Below are 6,881 nucleotides of genomic sequence, written 5' to 3' on the forward strand. Positions count from 1 at the left end.
CGTACACACACACACACATACACACAAGCACGTACACGCACGTGCACACACACACACACTCTTTTTTTTATTTATTTTCTGTTTCTGTTTTTTAGATTAATGCATGTCAAATTGTTAATTAGATGATTGAATTAGATGAATTACCTAGATAAGAATGTTAGAATGTTAATGTTAGATGAATTAGATAGAGAAGTTAAATATTAATGTCAATTGTTAGATGAATTAGCTAGATATTAATTAATTAGGTATATGAGATTATTTGAATTAGTTGAATTAGTTGAGCTACTTTATTTAGTTATTTTTCGTAAGTGGTTAGTTGAAATAGTTGAATTAATTAGTTGAACTAGTTGAATTAACAGAACTAGTTGAATTAGTTAAATTAATAGAACTAATAAGTGTTTAATGTTTCACCTATGAACATAGAAATGTCGTTTGACGATGAACACGATTTCATTATGTGCGAATACTGCGAAGACCAGCGCGGCCTATACGGCAGAAATTTTCTAGTTGATGATAGGCGCTTCAGCATCAAGCTGGATGAGAATTTTGAAATGGATACAGTAAGTCAGAACGACAAGTCTTTTTTCATAATTAAGCATGACTTATGCTTCATTTGCTTCAACTTTTAATTTTAATTTTTTCACTATTCTACTAGCGTATCCCCTGCCATGCAAGAATTTTTGTATTGGATAAGATAGGTTTCTGTCCTAACAAAACTATGAAGGTAAAAAGGTTTACTTGAAGACCGAGCATGGTTATACCTTCAATGTCAAATTATACAATGCAGACACATACACCTATTTCGAATGCAAAATTTGGCAAGCACTATGCAAGGCTTATGCATTTGAGCCTGTTATGGTTATTACCTTTGATATTCGTCCGGAAGATGATATTGAAGGTAATAGAGACATCTGGGTCGATGTGCGGACGCCTCCAGTTCTACCATTATGTGAGTTTCTCAACCATATTTATGTCTTCGATATTGTTTATTCAAAAAGAGTTGACAAGTAATTTATATTGACAGCTTATTTCCAATCAAGCAAACATGTCCGGCGCTTGGTAGACAGGATCGTCCACTGTCCCGGGGCTGAACTAAACTGCGAGGAGACAAGTCGTTATGTTTCATGGCTTGAGGATCTTGATGCTGTCAAGACAATTTTTTTCCTGCACTTAGAAATGTTAGTACTCAAAACATGCGACCAATAGTGTTCGTACTAAACTACAGTCACATATATTTAGGAAAGATGGTAAGATTTCTACTATTTCTTCTCAGTGCATCTTTTGCATACATTATTTTTTAAGCTAAACTTCATTGCTAAGTATGTTAATATACGATGTTCTTCAACAGGGACTCCCGATGAATGTTGTGCCTGATTGGATCGAGACTAAAGGTACCATGAATATTGTTAGCTTACGGCCAAGATATCCTACAATGCACTTTAGTGCATTCAAGATTTCTAATAGCGAGGAATGCTTAATAGTAAAAGACTGAAGCCAAATTGTGAACGATCGCAGAGAAATACGAGGGGGCAGCAATCAGAAGCACAACCCACGATTAGGAGACAAGTTCATCTGCATGCTCCAATATGATGAATCAGGAAAGCTATACATGTTCTATGCTCTTTTACCTGAGAGAGAGAGAGAGCAGCAGGAGTGATTAGCTAGTTCATGCTCTTAGTACTTGTCCTCTCATGTCCGTGTTCTTCGTCCTGAACTTAATCTCAAAGAGTGATTTGCTTTTGTGGTGTTATGAACGCTTACAATATCATTACCATGTTGAACTCGATGATATCTTGGCTTCTGGTACAAGTGAATGTTTCTTTTTAAGCTAGTGTTGGTGGTGATTAGATAGCGATAATGACTATATGATGATTAAGTAGTGGTAATGAGATGACTATTATATGATGATTTTTAGCTAGCTATGAAAACTATTGTTGGTGATGATATATATGATGCAAGAGTTTTTATATTAATATGATGATGATGATGATGATGAGTTATTATATCATTTATGAAAGAAAGCGCAGATTAGTTTCAACTGGATGGATTCTAGCTAAGTGATCAAGTATATGCCATATCCATATTATCTCGATCACTTAATTAGGTGATCAAGTATATATAATATGGATATGGCATATACTTGATGACTTAGCTAGGTTCCACATGCATCAAGTCAAACTAATCTGCGATACTTTCACCTAATGATTTAACAATTCATTATAATGTAAAACAATCACTAAATTAAATTGAAAACACAAAATTAAAGTAAAAATAATAAATAAAACCAAAACACACCCAAACATTTAGTACCGGTTGGTGTTACCAACCGGTACTAATGTCCTACGCGTCCCCGGAGCTGGCTCGTGCCACGTGGTTGCCCTTTAGCACCGGTTCATGCTGAACCGGTACTGGGGGGGGGGGCTTTAGTGCCCACACATTAGTGCCGGTTACCGAATCGGCACTAAAGGGCTTTATGAACCAGTGCTAGTGCTGGATGGTTATACTCTATCTCCATAATTTGTATAGTAAAAGAAGAATCTTCGGAATCTGCCTTAAATGACAGAATTGTCATATGAGAAGACCAAGCATCATAATTCTGATCAAGCTTGCTTATGCTACTGTGTGAATAAACATATATGTACCCATCCCTAAGCTTACAAAGAAGAGTATATTTGTAACCATAAAAGAGCATAAAACTGCTATGGTACTATATACTGTTGTGTTGCACAATTAGCTATATGGAAGGAAAAGTGGCACCCCTGGGGATGACTATGGTTGCACAATTAGCTCTGAAAATTATACCAAAATGGTTAGGACTCATCTCAGCATCAACGGGAGCTACTGTACACATCTCGGCATCAATCGCTGCCTCCAAACTATCCCCTTCTGCAACGAAATTGCCAACCCCCAACACGGGAGCAGGCTCCCCGCCCAATCCGCCGCCCAGCAGCATCACGGCCTCCTTCTTGACCTCGAACAGGACGCCGCCAGGAACATCCAACAGGCCGGGCGGCCCGCCCTTCTCCTCCGCGACCTTCCCCTCCCCCATCTTCATGATTTGGTCCGCGCACAATCCGCCGCTCCCGGACACCGACGCAAAATCAATCCCGCCCGGACCGGCGGCCGCCGCCTCGCCGAGGCCGAAGCTCTTGGCCAGCTCGCTCTCCATGGCCTGGTCGAAGTCGAAGTCGTCGAGGAGCCACTCCTTGACGGGGCCGAAGGCGGCGGCCGGGTCGGAGGGGGGCGCGGGTGGCGGGGAGGGGCTGGGGGGAGGCGCTTGGTGCGGGCGTCGACGCGGCGCGCGATGCCCATGAGCAGCTCCGGCAGCAGGCGGGACCACCTCTCCTCATCGGCCTCACCCTGACGCCCGTGCTCGGCGGCGTCCTCCGGGGCGACCTCGGCTGAGACCTTGGCCTTGTTCCCGCCGACGATGCCGGTCGGGGCGCGCTAGCAGGACGTGAGCCCAGGACGAGCTGTGCCATGGTGGAACAGGGGGGCGGGCGGATGGGAGGAAGGGGTCGGAGAGGGAGCGGCGGGCAAAGAGATTGTGGGGGCGGAGGAGAGGGGTGGGAGTAAATCGGGGGTGGATGGTGCTGCACTGACACGCTGAGCAGTAGCGTGGGTGTATCGCCTGGGCTATAGCTATTCATTTAATAGTAGCGCATGATTTACAACTCGCGCTACTAATATTTTTTTATTTGATGGTGCGGTGTATCACACTTAACAGTAACATATCTAAGAGAAACCAACCTGCTGCAATCCATATCAATAGCGCGCTTTGTACCCAACACTACTAGTAATTACCAGTAGCGTGGGGACACAAACAAACACTACTGATAAACTTTTATGCATAAGCATTTTCCTAATAGTGTGAAAGCAGAAATCACGCGCGTGTGGGTCATTGTCAACGACTTGAACATCGTCCAGCCGTGCGCCCCAACTGTTGCGCCGCTGCTCAGCTGCGCTTTACGATCACGGCGCCAATGTGCACCTAACCAGGTCGCTTCCAGACGCCGCGTCAATGGATAAGCCTGCTGCTTGCGCTATACATCGCCGCCGCCTTTGTCAGATCTCGATGATAACTACGCCTCAATCATCCGATTACAACCACAACTCGCCGACGTTGCTGTTCACTTGAGTTCTTCCGATCGATCTCAACCGTGGCAACACGTATTGCGAAAGCTTCCGTGTACACGATACCGACCTTAACATCAAGCCTTCCTTTCGATCAACTCGACCGCCTCACGGATCTTTTCAACCTTGCTCATGATACCACTTGTTAGAATAAATCCGAGGCATACCGTTGATCATCCGAGGACCAAGCAGTCACACGAGCACGACACCGAGATTTGTTAACGAGGTGCACCGATATGGCTACATCCCCGGGGCTTGACTACGGGTGCTCCTCCCCGTGACACGGTCACAATACCGCACCCAGTCGCCCTGGACACCGGCACATGCCACCGGCTTCCCCCGCGTTTCGGTGCTATTATGTTGGCATAGGTTACATCGTGTGTCTACCTCTGCTAGCGCCCGTAGTCAAGCCCCGAGGATGTAGCCATATCGGTGAACCTCGTTAACAAATCTCGGTGTCGTGCTCGTGTGATTGCTTGGTCCTTGGATGATCGACGGTATGCCTTGGATTTATTCTAACGGACCTAAACAACAAAACAAAAGTTTTGCTGCTCTGTGAATGATAGTTTAAGTTTGACAGAATTGAGAAAGCCATCCGTAGGAGACTAACTCGGAAACATAGTCTTTTCTTTACCAAAAATGTTAGAAAATATTAACACGATCACAATAGCAAATTAGAATTAGTTATGAGAGGAATAATGTGAACTTTGCTAACAAATTACCTGAATCAGCAATCCTAAGTGTTGGATGCATCTGATCAGATTCTTTCATGCCATTTGAGAAAAGCTAGGAAACATGACGATTATTAGAACCGTGAACCAGCTATACAGAAAATGCATTTCACAAGGTTAGTAGAATTACCTTTAGAAAGAAAGGACTTCTTGCGGCAAGAATCGCCGAATTGATATAAACCATCTTTCCTCGTAAAACTGGTGTTCCCCACATGGTTGACGAAGAATCAATACTTTCTCCTTCATCACCTGCAAAATACCGAAGGCTGGTGATAAAAGGACAAACTGGGAAAAAATACAGTGTATCGAATAGAAGCAGTAGAGAGATAGTTTGCTATATTAAAATACTTGGAACACTCTGTTCTTTAACGGATGCAGACCAGTTAATTAATTTTCAGAAATAGAGTAAAATGGTTAAAAAAAACATCAAGGTAGTTGAACTTTACTTGATCCCACAACGTAAGCATGCTTGTAGCTTAGTAGCTCACTAAGCAATGTTTGATAGCAAAGTACAATAAAAACCAAAGTATCAAAAACTACAGTAATTTAGCATATAGGTACAAAATACCATGGTTTTAATATAACAACGTTTTTTGAAGTATTCACGATACAAAGGACGTGTTTGGCTACGTCACAAAACGCTGTAAAATTTCTTGGCTAGCCGTTAGCCGTGCGTGCATTCGAAACTTGCTAGCCATTGTAGTACTAGAATATACAGATGGATTAGACTAATGATGATTAGCGATGGCGACGCTGGTGGAGTAATTAGCAGATGACCTCTGAGCAATAGGTACTTGAAACTCTTCATACCAGACATTTGCAAGGAGAAGGCACATGAATCGAACATATATATTTTGGCTCAAACATTCTTCTCTGTAAGATAAGCATCACACACAGCTGTTCTATGAAAATCAAACAAAACATTTACCAGCTAGTAAATTATGATAAAAATATCATCTTACTCATCATATAGACAACAGGGAAGAGTGAAAAAAAATTCCCATGTCACCTGTTTGCCAACGCTGATGAAAGAAGCATAGTGTTCAAGTACTGCAGCCGCAGGTAACGAACAACTAAAAGACCTCAGCTCAGACAGTTTGTAGTTGCACCCTGCCTACTGCCTAAGCTCTGTCCGACCCTTCTTTTCCGCTGCTCAGTTTTTAAAAAAGAGGTATGCGGTTCTTTTTTTTATACAAAGAAAATACTGTGATTTGGCAAAAACTGCAGTATTGAAATCACAGTTTTCAGAGGCAACCAAACAACCCTATATAAATAAAACTATAGTAATATAAAAAACTGTAGTATTTTGAAAATACTTCGAAAATATTTTGTTACCAAACGGGGCCAGCAAACTAATCATCATAATTTTAAATAGTGGGCTATGTCAAATAGCGGCAATCCTTTAAATTAGCTATAGTGGGGCTATAGTCGGCTATTTCGTAACTTTGCGAGATAATTGTACATGAATACCATTTAGCAGCACCCTGCTCAAACTGCTATAGCAGGACTATAGCCGGTTATATTTCATAACTTTACACGGCAATTGTACATGAATACCATTTAGTCGCACCCTGCTCAAACCGCTATAGTGGGACTATAGCCGCTATATATATGCTGATGCTACTGTAATTTCCTGTAACCTTGTTCACTCTAAACTTTATACTGTTACCTGATGAAATAGTGTAGTCTATACCACACAAGAATCTGGTAGCACAAGCCAGTTTAAGTAGCTACGGGGTGAGTATATTTGCAAGGACCGGCTGTAAACCGTATGTTGCGTGTATGCAGAAAACATGCAACTCTAAAATTTCCTCACGTAGCTCTGCTGGGCATCGATGTCGGTGAGACGACGCACAAGGCGCTATAGCTAACTGTTAGTAGTAGCGCGATTTGCACCCGTGCTATCTATAATGGTTTTCCAGAACACGCTGCTATTAGTTAGTTGTAGCGCTTTTCTAGCCCCGCGCCACTGCTATGTGTTTCATCATTTTTCTCTGCTTCCTACCCAGTTTCAGT

The 6,881-nt window shown here is 42.5% G+C and overlaps 1 pseudogene; it reads right to left on the reverse strand.

Annotated features, from left to right (window-relative positions):
• LOC123084158 (BTB/POZ domain-containing protein At2g46260-like) overlaps positions 1-5,682 on the reverse strand; it is a 106,094-nt pseudogene extending 100,412 nt beyond the window's left edge.
• Positions 5,683-6,881: the final 1,199 nt, after the last annotated feature.

Source organism: Triticum aestivum, chromosome 4A (assembly GCF_018294505.1).
Source record: "Triticum aestivum cultivar Chinese Spring chromosome 4A, IWGSC CS RefSeq v2.1, whole genome shotgun sequence".
Taxonomy (NCBI): domain Eukaryota; kingdom Viridiplantae; phylum Streptophyta; class Magnoliopsida; order Poales; family Poaceae; genus Triticum; species Triticum aestivum.